The sequence below is a fragment of the Mesoplodon mirus genome, assembly GCF_964341445.2.
Source record: "Mesoplodon mirus genome assembly, chromosome: 8".
In the NCBI taxonomy this organism is placed as follows: domain Eukaryota; kingdom Metazoa; phylum Chordata; class Mammalia; order Artiodactyla; family Ziphiidae; genus Mesoplodon; species Mesoplodon mirus.
Genome location: NC_138984.1, coordinates 56,969,424 through 56,983,805, shown reverse-complemented (window position 1 = coordinate 56,983,805; position 14,382 = coordinate 56,969,424). Strand labels below are relative to the sequence as shown.

Here is a 14,382-nt window from a genome sequence, read left to right as displayed (position 1 = left end):
ACAGATATTTTCCTGTAATTGATATTTAGTCTCATAGCGTTGTGGTCGGAGAATATACTTGACACAATTTCAATTTTCTTAAATTTACCAAGGCTTGATTTGTGACCCAAGATATGATCTATCCTCGAGAATGTTCCATGAGCACTTGAGAAAAATGTGTATTCTCTTGTTTTTGGATGGAATGTCCTATAAATATAATTTAAGTCCATCTTGTTTAATGTATCATTTAAAGCTTGTGTTTCCTTATTTATTTTCATTTTGGATGATCTGTCCTTTGGTGAAAGTGGGGTGTTAAAGTCCCCTACTATGAATGTGTTACTGTCGATTTCCCCTTTTATGGCTGTTAGTATTTGCCTTATGTATTGAGGTGCTCCTATGTTGGGTGCATAAACATTTACAATTGTAATATCTTCTTCTTGGATCAATCCCTTGATCATTATGTAATGTCCTTCTTTGTCTCTTCTAATAGTCTTTATTTTAAAGTCTATTTTGTCTGATATAAGAATTGCTACTCCAGCTTTCTTTTGGTTTCCATTTGCATGGAATATCTTTTTCCATCCCCTTCCTTTCAGTCTGTATGTGTCTCTAAGTCTGAAGTGGGTCTCTTGTAGAAAGCATATATATGGGTCTTGTTTTTGTATACATTCAGCCAATCTGTGTCTTTTGGTGGGAGCATTTAATCCATTTACATTTAAGGTAATTATCGATATGTATGTTCCTATTCCCATATTCTTAATTGGTTTGGGTTTGTTTTGTAGGTCTTTTCCTTCTTGTGTTTCTTGCCTAGAGAAGTTCCTTTAGCATTTGTTGTAAAGCTGGTTTGGTGGTGCTGAACTCTCTCAGCTTTTGCTTGTCTGTAAAGGTTTTAATTTCTCCATCAAATATGAAGGAGATCCTTGCTGGGTAGAGTTATCTTGGCTGCTGGTTTTTCTCCTTCATCACTTTAAATATGTCCTGCCAGTCCCTTCTGACTTGCAGAGTTTCTGCTGAAAGATCAGCGGTTAACCTAATGGGGATTCCCTTGTGTGTTATTTGTTGTTTTTCCCTTGTTGCTTTTAATATGTTTTCTTTGTATTTAATTTTTGACAGTTTGATTAATATGTGTCTTGGTGTATTTCTCCTTGGATTTATCCTGTATGGGACTCTCTGTGCTTTCTGGACTTCATTAACTATTTCCTTTACCATATTAGGGAAGTTTTCACGTATAATATCTTCAAATACTTTCTCAGCCCCTTTCTTTTTCTGTTCTTCTGGAACCCATATAATTTGAATGCTGGTGCGTTTAATGTTGTCCCAGAGGTCTCTCAGACTGTCCTCAGTTCTTTTCATTCTTTTTTCTTTATTCTGCTCTGCAGTAGTTATTTCCACGATTTTATTTTCCAGGTCACTTATCCGTTCTTCTGCCTCAGTTATTCTGCTATTGATCCCATCTGGAGTATTTTTAATTTCATTTATTGTGTTGTTCATCGTTGCTTGTTTCATCTGTAGTTCTTCTAGGTCCTTGTTAAATGTTTTCTGCATTTTGTCTATTCAATTTCCAAGATTTTGGATCATCTTTACTATCATTATTCTGAATTTTTTTTCAGGTATACTGCCTATTTCCTCTGTTAGGTCTGGTGGGTTTTTATCTTGCTCCTTCAACTGCTGTGTGTTTTCCTGTCTTCTCATTTTGCTTATCTTACTGTGTTTAGGGTCTCCTTTTTGCAGGCTGCAGGTTTGTAGTTCCCATTGTTTTTGGTTGTCTGTCCCCAGTGGCTAAGGTTGGTTCAGTGGGTTGTATAGGCTTCTTGGTGGAGGGGACTAGTGCCTGTGTTCTGGTGGATGAGGCTGGATCTTGTCTTCCTGGTGGGCAGGTCCACGTCTGGTGGTGTGTTTTGGGGTGTCTTTGGCCTTATTATGATTGTAGGCAGCCTCTCTGCTAATGGGTGGCGTTGTGTTCCTGTCTTGCTAGTTGTTTGGCATAGGGTGTCCAGCACTGTAGCTTGCTGGTCGTTGAGTGAAGCTGGGTGCTGGTGTTGAGATGGAGATCTCTGGAAGATTTTCGCCGTTTGATATTATGTGGAGCTGGGAGGTCTCTTGTGGACCAGTGTCCTGAAGTTGGCTCTCCCACCTCAGAGGCACAGCACTGAGTCCTGGCTGCAGCACCAAGAGCCTTCCATCCACACAGAAAAAGAGGAAAGTGGGAAAAAATCAGAAATCTTTCTGCCAAAGCCCTCCTCCTCATTTTGGGATGATTCGTTGTCTATTCATGTATTCCACAGATGCAGGGTACATCAAGCTGATTGTGGAGCTTTAATCCGCTGCTTCTGAGGCTGTTGGGAGAGATTTCCCTTTCTCTTCTTTGTTCTCACAGCTCCTGTGGCTCAGCTTTGGATTTGGCCCCGCCTCTGCGTGTAGGTAGCCAGAGGGCGTCTGTTCTTTGCTCAGACCAGACGGGGTTAAAGGAGCAGCTGCTTCGGGGACTCTGGCTCACTCAGGCCGGGGGGAGGGAGGGGTGCGGAGTGGGGGGCGAGCATGCGGCGCCAGAGGCCAGTGTAACGTTGCACCGGCCTGGGGCACGCCATGCGTTCTCCTGGGGAAGTTGTCCCTGGATAATGGGACCCTGGCAGTGGCGGGCTGCACAGGCTCTCCGGAAGGGGTGTGTGGATAGTGACCTGTGCTCGCACACAGGCTTCTTGGTGGCGGCAGCAGCAGCCTTAGCGTCTTTTGCCCGTCTCTGGGGTCCGCGCTGATAGCCGTGGCTCCAGCCTGTCTCTGGAGCTCCTTTAAGCAGTGCTCTTAATCCCCTCTCCTGGTGCGCCAGTAAACAAAGAGGAAAGAAAATGTCTCTTGCCTCTTCGGCAGGTCCAGACTTTTCCCCGGACTCCCTCCCGGCTAGCCGTGGCGCACTAACCCTCTGCAGGCTGTGTTTACGCCACCAACCCTAGTCCTCTCCCTGTGCTCAGACCGAAGCCCAAGCCTCAGCTCCCAGCCCCACCCACCCCAGCGGATGAGCAGACAAGCCTCTCGGGCTGGTGAGTGCTGGTCAGCACCGATCCTCTGTGCGGGAATCTCTCCGCTTTGCCCTCCGCACCCCTGTTGCTGTGCTCTCCTCCACGACTCCGAAGCTTTCCCCCTCAGCCACCCGCAGTCTCCACCCGCAAAGGGGCTTCCTAGTGTGTGGAAACCTTTCCTCTTTCATAGCTCCCTCCCACTGGGGCAGGTTCCCTCCCTATCGTTTTGTCTCTGTTTAGTCTTTTTTCTTTTGCCCTACCCAGGTACGTGGGGAGTTTCTTGCCTTTTGGGAGGTCTGAGGTCTTCTGCCAGCGTTCAGTAGGTGTTCTGTAGGAGTTGTTCCACGTGTAGCTGTATTTCTGGTGTATCTGTGGGGAGGAAGGTGATCTCCGCGTCTTACTCTTCTGCCATCTTCTTATAACTCCACACTTCATTTTTTATAATGCATATTTTATAATGAATGGTGGTATATATTTAGGAACAGTTCATTATTTGTTTTGATCTTTATTTTTCTTTTTTGTACTCAGTTATGAAGCTGTCCTTTGTCCAACAGAAATAACAAAAGTGAAATAAAACAAATACATAAAATGTACTCTTAGTGGGAGAACTGTGTTTTAGTTTAGTTGTTCAAGTTTACTTTTTCATTTGCTTGCTTGCTTTTAAATGAGAGCACATACCTTATGCAATCTGAAAATAGATATTTGGGAATCCATTTGTTTTGAATTTGAATAAATTACCAAAAGCTAGAGGTGTACCCTAAAAAAACTGAAGTTTTTGGGAAAAGTTCTAAATTGACATGGACCTTCAGTCTATGTGCAATAAAGGAAAAAAAAATCTATCAATCAGCTTGAGTCTCTAATCATGAGACTAGAGCAAAATTCATCAGGAGGAAAGAGGCTTAGAGATGGTCTTTGGAGTCAAGTTGGTTCCACAGTAGCTAACGTCTCTTTGCAAAGGAAAAAAAGATAAAATTCAGAGTTGTTCAGTAAGTTTGGGGCACCTAAATGGCTATGTAACCAATTATTTCTCTTTTATTTTTCAATGATTTCTGGTCTGTTCTCTAGACAGAGAATACTTCTAAAATATTTAAAATTTAATTAGTCAATCAACTGTCTTTCCTTTGAGTGTCAACAGCTTTAATAGGAAGTGAGGTTTCATGTCCATCTTAATTGCCTTTATTATCAGAGGGCTAACCCAATAATTCAGATAAAATGCTGACAACATTATATTAAGGAAGGATGAGAATTTTTCAATATACTTATTCTATATAAACCAACCACGTATTCTACACAATTTATTATGCTTGGCATTGGGTAAAGAAAGATAAATATCCACTCCTAAGAATCTCACAATCCAACTGGGGAAAGAAGTATACACATATAACTCTACTACAAGCAAACCTTTATTTTTCTGGAAAAAGCCACGCAGAAAGATTTTACTTCCACCAATTTCAAATTCAGACACATAAAAAATATGAGACCTTTGGTCTTGAGCAATTTTTCATTAAAATTATGTGATTCATATTTGGTGATTTTAACTGATTTTATCTGTTTTACATACTGGATTTAAACATACAAGTAGAGGAAATATATGAGAGAAGACAATAAACTATATTTGCTTCCATAATCAAAGGGAGTTGTAGCAATTGTCTTAGAGGTAGGAAGCTCTTATTTCAGAAAATGTCTTAATAATCTGCTTTGGTTGATAGAGTAAGGGACTTTCAGCTTGATCTAAATGAGAGAGCTTTATACCAAATATGCAAATTGCACCACATCAAAATACAAGAAACATGCTCAGTTCCTCCTGCTATGCCTGAGAAACAGAATGTGGGCAATATGGTGGTGGGGTGACTCTGGATTGCACAGAATAGAAAAGAGGATTACAGGAGGGGATTTTACACTGCAACATGGTACCAAGGAGAATCTAAAAAGATGGCCAATAAGAATTTCTTTGTGGTGAAGATGCTCAGTGAATTTTAGAAATCATTTAAATTATAAATTATTTCTTAATCATTTTTTTGCTAAAATTATCCAACATCACTTCCATAATCTGCAAAACTTCAATAATAGCTTGATATTAATAGCCATGTTTATGTTAGAGGGAAAGTAAAAAAAAAAAGCTGACCCAACTGGGGTCAGTATGAGGGAATAGATAGCATGTTTCAGAGATGCTGACGTGAACACTTATGTGCCAGGCAATCACAGAAAAGTAGACTGCAGACCCTCAGGAGGCAGACTTCAGCAAGCCGATTTTTCCCTGGAATAGAGAGAAAGAAAATAATCGATAGGTGTTAAGGTGGGGAATAATCCTACTATTATGGAGGCAAGGTTTAAGCCTTTCTTTTGACTTTTCTTTCCTTATTTCTATTTCCTTTTGCGGTATGCGGGCCTCACACTGTTGTGGCCTCTCCCGTTGCGGAGCACAGGCTCCGGACGGGCAGGCTCAGCAGCCATGGCTCATGGGCCCAGCCGCTCCGCGGCATGTGGGATCCTCCCGGACTGGGGCACAAACCCACGTCCCCTGCATCGGCAGGTGAGGTGGACTCCCAACCACTGTGCCACCAGGGAAGCCCTCCTTATTTCTATTTTTTAGGCAATAGAATTTGGATTATAAATGTGAGAGACTGAATATACAAATAGAAAATGGCCAGATTATATATAAAAATAGAACTCTGACCCACAACCTGCAGCAACCTGGAGAAAACCAACCTCCTTATCTATAATAAACAACTCAGGAGGGTAGCCTGCCATAACTTAGAATTATAGGAAGCCTGATTACTATCTCTAGTGACAATCCAGGAAGCTAAACAATAACTTCTGTAACAATTGGCTCAAAATGGCAAAGATTTGATTACTAACTGACAGCTCCTCTAATTTTTTTCTTAGCTCCCAACTTAGGATCAACCAGAAAAAGCCAAATATGCATACCTAACCCACCACATAGGATTTCCCACTTCTTGTTATCCCACCTACATCTTCCTCAGGACAACAGTCTCTAATCAGAGCATGCTTGAAGCCTTCCCTTTTTCCACTATAGCGCTTTCCCACTCCTCTGCCTACCTTTGATTCTCTGCCAAAACACGGGTGAGATGGCTGACTCCCTTGCTATATAGCAAGCTCTGAATAGCCTTTGCTTTTCTCATTTGGTTGGTCTTCATTTATTTCCACAAGTGTAAGATTTTGTTTAAAGAATGAATTGAGATTTGAGCCCTCTCCCCACCAAAAGTATCGGAAACCATGTCGTCATCTAGTATTTTTGTTACACAGATGGGAAACTTGATCTTGAAAAATATAATTAACTTGCCTTAGATCAGTTATTCTGAACCTCCTATACATTAGAGAATCAACTGGGAATTTTGGAAACGTCTTATCCCTAGGCCCTACACTTAGAGAAATTGAGGTGAAGCCAGGCAAAAAGATGTATTTTGAAAATGTCCTGGAAAATTCTAATGGGCCATAAAAGTCTGGAATCTCTGTCTTAGAAGGTGGTAAAATTCAGATCCAAATGCAGGAAACCGAACTCTTTCCCTTTTTCCACTATCTTGTGGCATTTAAACCCTTTCATCTCAACGTGAAATAAGAAGGGCAATCCAAAGAAAGATAGTAACATCCCTCCTGGCTAGAATTCAAACACCAAGTAGCTTCACATGTCTAACAAAGATGACAAAGGAAAGCAAAAATGACCTGTGGGTAGTCAAAATAGTGTCGCTTGGTCAAAGAGGATTCCCTCAAGCCTTCACTCAGAAAATAGGTATTCTTATTTTACACACACTTCTGACAGGTTTGGAAATCTGGTTTTCAGATTTACAACCTCGATGAAAGAGGCGATGCTTCATGCAGGTTGTTTGATTGCCCTGAGAAATGGCGCCCAAGAGCAATGGAGGATTGGGAAACCTACGAAAGTCACAAAACCCAGGACCTGCAAAATTGCTATGCTACACATCACAGTCGGTCCTGGGATCACAAAACAAACAGAGAGCCTATATTTGGAAAAAAGAAAAAATCCCAACTTAAGTAATTGCAGTACATATCTGTTATAGTTTGGCTAAAGGCATCAATTCCCAATTATTCTGACAACTGGATATCTCAAATGGCACATTCCTTAAGATTTTTGCACAGCAGAGATCTTTCAAAATTTACCAATACTGTGTTCAGTTTAGACTAAAAGAAATGAGAAAGACGGTTTCAGCTTTTGCTCCAAAAAAATGCTTACCCACTGAGGTATATTTTGCAAAGACCAATATATCAGTTAAAGCTATGAACTTTGCTCTCTCTGACTATATCTTAGCAAAAGCCATTTTTCACAATGTTATTCCCTTAGAATTTTTTTAAGATGTGATCTGGTGATCCACAGCAAATGAAGGAGTCCTTGGTTACAATATTCTCAGGAAATCCTCAGAGATAAACCACAGCTGAAGTCAGTACTTTATATGGACAAAGTGTCCTCTACAGAGCCTTGGCTTTCTGTCAGTTCTAATCTTTACAATTTGTAGCCTAAACTAATAAACCATTGCCCTTGATTATCCTGCTTGAAGGCTGTTTCATCTGAATGACACAAAGGCAAATGGCAAACAATATATTCACTTCATATTTAATATTCCTTTCTTGCATACACTTTAGTGAACACCTAGCATATTGCCTATAATGGTGCTTGAAGTGAGGTGGCAGCTTCAGTAAAAAATAAATGTAATAAAAATATTCATTTTAATGGAGATCACAATAAATTTGAAACATTTTAAACAATGCTTACAAGATTCCTCAAATCCACATACAGAAAACAGTTGTATGTTAGATGTCACTTTTCATTCAAATATTTGTCACCATAAGATACCTCTGCAAAGACTGCAATTTATATCTCCCCAAAGATAAGCATCAAATGTCACCCTTCTAAGTCCATAGACTATTCCCAGGCTAAGCCAGTTGTAATAAAATTAAAAGGTATTAGTTATTTACATTAGTTACTTTAAGTGATTGTCAAAGGGATAATTTAAAGTAGCACCTACTATCTGAGGAGTCTGGTTCCTGATTAAAAACCTGTATGTGAGTTTTCAAGCCTGACATAGGCGATTACAAAGGCTGAACCTGGAAGGCCTCACTGGGAAAGCTGCACTTTCCACACAGATGCGGCGCTTCACCAGTGCCTCACAGCCTCTGATGGGAGGTGCAGTCAAAGACACAGGCCCACCGGCCCAGTCAGGCTGTTACACATGTTCGCACCACCAACCCAGGCACCTTCATTCCTAGGTCTCCTTATTTGAGGCCTTGGGCATCTTGGTCAGGTGTCTCTGCTGAGACCTCCTTAAGGAAAACTTGAAAACAGTTGTCCCCACTCTGATTCGGTACCCAGTACTCTTCCACTCCTAGCTCTCACCCTTCCCCCTTTCTCCAAATCCAGAGTCCATAAGGCTGCTTGATGAGTCTTTGTTAGGGATCCTTCAACAGGGAGAGAACCTCCACCAGTGTGCCATTCCCTGGGGGAAAATGGAAAAGGAGGGGTCGGCATTTTCTCTGATTTTACACTCCTACTTACACCATCTTAGTAAGTAATGAAAGTGATGAACTCTTTCATCTTTGGCGTGTTGCTTTAATCAGCTGAGTTCCTGATATGATCCACATTCGTTTCAATCCATATTTTCATACAGTCCCCAAAGAAGGCTCATAACAAAAACATTTCTGCACTATTGATAAGCTTTGAGAAGTTCGCATGAGTGTACTTCACTTCTGCAATTTTAGGGGAGCGTGTTGTATTAAAACCCATCATGCTGCAAGTGTGACTAACTGAATGTCTGGAATTTGACCTTTCTCCGTCCTCCACTGGATGACCTTATCTTTCTGTTCTATTAATTCCTCTACCACGTACTGAGTATTCCAGTGTCATCCCTTAGCCAACCAAGGCCCTCCACTCTCATACTCCACCCTCCTTGGCATCACCCAAGCCCAATCTCTTCTTTACATGTTTCAATTCTGACCAAAATGTTCCTCTTTGATCTGTGGGCTTCTCTCACTACACACCTGTTGTTACTACAGCTTAATCATAATGAGCCACACAGGATAGACTGGTGGAGGGTTTAATTTCAGGAGCCATTCAGCAACGCTTATAACCCATTTTTGTAGGCAAATACACTTCATCTTCCTATAAGTTCTCTAATTGAATCCATACCTTCCTGGGAAAGCCTCCAGCATGATTTATACATAATAACTCTTCCAGATTGACAAGAAATTGTTGGATGCCAGGCAACTCATTCCCAGGGCTCTCAGTCCATACTAGGGACTCTAATCCACACAATTAGGAATTGGAAATTGATTATATGGAAAAGCAAATATGAAATACTGAGATGCTGTTGATGATGTGATGGTGTTGGCAGTCGGGAGTGTTCGTGGTATTGGAGGCTGAGACCTGACTTTAAGAGTTCTTTGCATCAACAATTTCTTCTGATACGTTTATTTGAAAAGCATGAAAACAGATTCACCAAGGCTCTATAATAAAATAAAACATCTTCGTGCTATAAAAAAGCAGCATACTTGCTTAAGTTGAGATTTTCCCAGAACAAAAAATGACTGAGCAAAGGCTCTGAAGCTTCTTGGCTCTGGTTGCTTTCCTCCATCCCTGAGAAAATATAGAAGGGGCATTGCCATATCAGGATTGAGCCCTTTTACCTGGGTGAGTGAGCGAAGTAATAGATGTAGTATAGCAGGATCTTTTGAGACAGTAACCAAGGTTTTGTTTCTTGTTGTTGTTATCACTCCACCGCCTGGCATTTATTGCCTCAAGGAGGATTGTAGATCCACCTAAAACAAAGAGGACATCGTAATTTCTAAATAGATATTTTTGGACGCACAGAGAAGGAAAAAATAAAAGTCACAAAGCACTTTTTATTAGCAAGAGCCCAGTTTTAATAGAGTAAAAGATTTTGGGAATTCTCAAAATGTGGCTTTGCATCTTATGAGGAAATCCTAAAAGAGTTCGAATTTTGAACTGATGCCATAAACCAGAGTGAGGAATAAATTGTGATGAGCAGTTTTCCCACCTCAAGGAAGACAATGAGAGTTTAAGAACCTCTTCGGAATTCTGAAAGGAGAGGATTGGGAGGGAAGAGCTAGAGAATTTAGAAACAAATTGGGGGGTTATATCAATACCCCATATGTATTCTCTGTGGTTGAAACTCTGTTGGAAGTTGAATAAAAACTGAAAAACGAGAATGTGAAGACAAAATTAAGTTATCTGTCCTTGGTATAAATGCTGCCTCATAGGTTAGTTTGAATTCAATTATAGCAACATAAAGTAAGTTCCCAAAATACACCTGACTCCGTGACTGTACATTTATTTATACTTAACATATAATTAATTATGTTTGTATAACATTGTATCAATTTATGAAGTACAGAATACTAAGTATAAATATATAAAATAGACATAAGTATAAATATATAAAATAGGCATATAAATATAAAATAATTATAAACTAATTAATTATGTATTATTATATAACATATATATTGGTATGTATTTAACCCTCTATTAGATATTATACTTTCATTCTGGGTGACAGAAACAAAGGAACGATTTAGCAAAACTTCTGTCTAATGCCCAGATGATAAATTTTGCAAAAGCTTTCCAAGGATAGCTACATGTATTGGTTTTCTACTGCTGCTGTAACAAATTACCACAAACTTGGTGCTTTAAAGCAACACAAACTTCTTATCTTACAGGTCTGGAGGTCAGAAGCCCTAAAGTTAAGGTGCCAGCAGGGCCTCACTCCTTCTGGATACTCCAGGTGAGAATCTGTCTCCTTACTTTTTCCACTGGTAGAGGCTGCCTGCAATCCTTGGCTCAGGATCCTTTCTTTCATCTTCAAAGCCACTAGCTTAGCATCTTCAAATCCTCTGTCACTATTGGAGCTCTGCTTCCATTGTCACATCTCCTTTTTTTTTTTGCGGTATGCGGGCCTCTCACAGTTGTGGCCTCTCCCATTGCGGAGCACAGGCTCCGGTCGCGCAGGCTCAGCAGCCATGGCTCACGGGCCCAGCCGCTCCGCGGCATGTGGGATCCTCCCGGACCGGGGCACGAACCCGTGTCCCCTGCATCGGCAGGCGGACTCTCAACCACTGCGCCACCAGGGAAGCCCATCACATCTCCTTTGAATCTGATTTTCTTCCCTCCCTCTTACATTGGGCTCACCCACATAATCCATGATTATCTCCCTATCTCAAAATTATCAAAGTCTGAAAAACCCCTTGTGCCCTGTGAAGTAACATTCCTATTGTGGGGATTATAGCATACACAATTTGGGGGGTTCCATTATTTTGTCTACCACAGAACACTTCAGAGCCTGACATATACCCCTCATTAAATCAGAATCAAAGGTCTAGATTTAACGTTTTACAACAAAGGTTAATGTCCTCTTGGAGAACGTGAGCTTTCTTGGAAGTCCAATTAATCATTTCTAAGCCACTTCTTATACCAATTGCTGGTTTTATTTTTCTCAAACAGGAATGCAAGAAAAATTAGCTAATTGGCTAACATTGGCAATCATTGGAAAACTGTGTTCTGTCATAACAAAAATATTGTCCTCAGTAGATTTAATTAATGTAAAAAAAACTTTGAAGTACAGAGCAATTTTATGACAGCATCACGCCACTGATAACACTACCCCATGTGAAAGAAAAACGTAAAAGGCAAAGTGATCTCCAAATTTCATTAGGAATTTTTCACTAAAATTAAATCATACTTAATACATCTTCATGCTTTTCTGACATAAATTGTTACTTTAAAAATCATATATTATAGACAAGTCATTAGGTAGAATGATTTATGCCTTTTATTGAGGTATAGTTGATTCACAATATTATATTAGTTTCAGGGGTACAACAGAATGATTCAAAAATTTTTATATATTCCATTTAAAGTTAATATAAAATAGTGGCTATATTCTCAGACCTGTACAATATATTCTTGTAGCTTATTTATTTTACACATAGTAGTTTGTACCTCTTAATCCCCTTCCCTTCTTTGCCCCTTCCCCTTTTCTCTCTCTGCTGGTAACCACTATTTTGTTTTCTATATCTGTGAGTCTGTTTCTGTTTTGTTTTTGTCATTCATTTGTTTTATTTTTTAGATTCTACATATAAGTGGTAACATACATTGTTTGTCTTTCTCTGTCTGACATATTTCACTCAGCATGATACCCTCCAGGTCCATCCATGTTGTTGGAAATGGCAAAATTTCATTCTTTTGTAAGTCTGAGTAGTATTCCATTGTGTATATATCTATATCTCTATATCTACCTATATCTACCTATCTGTCTATCTGTATCACAAATTCTTCACCCGTTCATCTGTTGATGGACACTTAGGTTGTTTCTATGTCTTGGCCATTATGAATAATGCTGCTGAACAGTGGAGTACAGACGTATCTTTGAGATAGTGATATCATTTTCTTCAAATATATACCCAGGAGTAGAATTGCTGTATCATATGATAGTTCTATTTTTAGTTTTCTGAGAAACCTCATACTGTTTTCCACAGGGGCTGAGCCAATTTACATTTCCACCAACAGTGTACAAGGGTTCTCTTTTCTCCACATCCTAGCCAACACTTGTGTTTGGTCTTTTTGATGGTAGCCATTCTGACAGGCATGAGGTGATACCTCAGTGTGGTTTTGATTTGCATTTTCTCGTGATTAGCGATGTAGAGCATATTTTCATGTGCCTGTAGCCACCTGTACATCTTCTTTGGAAAAATGTCTATTCAGGTCTTCTGCCCATTTTTTAATCAGGTTACTTGGTTTTTTTATATTGAGTTGTACGAGCTGTTTATATATTTTGGGTATTAACCGCTGGTCCTGGCGGTTGCCAGGCCCTGACTCTTGCAGGGGCTGCTGGCCACTGGTTGGTGGGGCGAGATCACGAGGCAGCTGACTGTAGGACACTTGGGGATCCCAGGGCTAGTGCTGGTTCACTGGTGGGAAGAGCTGGGCTCTGGGGTGTCTAGTTATGGGCCTGGGGTTTCCAGATCTAATGCTGGCCCACTGTTGGCTGGGGCCACTTCCTAACACAGCTAGTTGTGGGTCCCAAGGTGTCCCAAAGCTGGTGTTGGCCTACTGGTGACTGGGGCTGGATCTTGGGGTGGCTGGCTGATGAATTGGAAGTATTGCAGAGCTGGTGTTGGCCTGCCAATGGGTAGGGCCCAGGCCCAGCGTATCCTGAAACTAGTACCTACCCACTGGTGGGTAAGGCTGGTCCCAAGGCTGGAGCCAGCTGGCTTGTGGGTGAGGCCTGGCCTAGGGTGTTCTGGGGCTGGTGCCTGCCTACTAATGAGTGGATCTGGGTCTCAGGGTTTCTGGCTGCGAGGCTCTGGGGGTCCTGGGTCTACTGTTTGCACACTGGTGTGTGGGGCTGTGTTCTGGATAATCTGGTGGGCTGGGCCATGTCCAGTGGTGACTGTGGGTTCAGAGGGTCTTAAGGCAGCCTGCATGCTGGTGGGTGGGGCTGTGTCCCCCACCCAGTTAGTTGCTGGGCCTGAAGTGTCCCAGTACTGGTGCTTACAGGATCTTGGGCTGGGGTAGGGCTAGGTCCAAAGGTTAGTAAGCTAGAGGGAGGATTCCAAAATGGTGCTTGCCAGCAAGTGTCCATGTGGTAGAAGGAGCTCCCCAAAATGGCTGCCACCAGTGTCTATGTCCCCAGGTTGAGCTCCAGTTGCCTCCTGTCTCTCTGGGAGGCTGTCCAAGTTCAGCAGGTTGGTCTAACCCAGGCTCCTTTCAAATTACTGCTTCTGCCCTTGGTCCTGGCGCCTGTGAAATTTTGTGTGCACCCTTTAAGAGTGGAGTCTTTATTTCTCACAGCCTTCTGAGTCTCCTGAAAGTAAGCCCTACTGGCCTTCAAAGCCAGAGTTCTGGGGGCTTGTCTTCCCAGTGCAGGACCCCCAGGCTGGGGAGACTGATGTGGGGCTCAGATCCCTCATTCCTTGGGAAGAACCACTATAATTGTAACTATTCTCCTATTTGTGGGTCACCCACCCCGGCTATGTGTCTTGACTGTATTGTGTGACTTCACCCCTTATACCCATCTCGTTGTGGTTTCTTCTTTACATCTTTCATTGCAGGTGATATTTTCTGTTAGATTTGGCCTTTCTCATCAATAGTAGTTCTGTAACAGTTGTGTAATTTTGGTGTGCCCATGATAGGAGGTGAGCTCAGGGTCTTCCTACTCTGCCATCTTGCCCTTTTCCTAGAATGATTTATGTTATTTATAAACTTATTAAACCTTTTGATAGCCAGTATTTTTCTAAGAGGGATTAAAGTAGACCATATGTTCAAGTTAGGACACAATCGTCCTAACCATTAATAGTGTCACCTTTAACTCTCAGAGTGGTTTGATGATAAATCATGTGA

General features: G+C 41.4%; 1 long non-coding RNA gene across 1 annotated transcript in view; it reads left to right on the top strand.

Annotated features, from left to right (window-relative positions):
• Positions 1-14,382, top strand: part of LOC309809589 — a 380,658-nt gene that overhangs the window by 335,747 nt on the left and 30,529 nt on the right. Inside the window, exon 4 of the long non-coding RNA XR_014294876.1 lies at positions 10,704-10,768. This is a non-coding gene — a long non-coding RNA (uncharacterized lncRNA). The remainder of the gene's footprint in view (positions 1-10,703; positions 10,769-14,382) is intronic.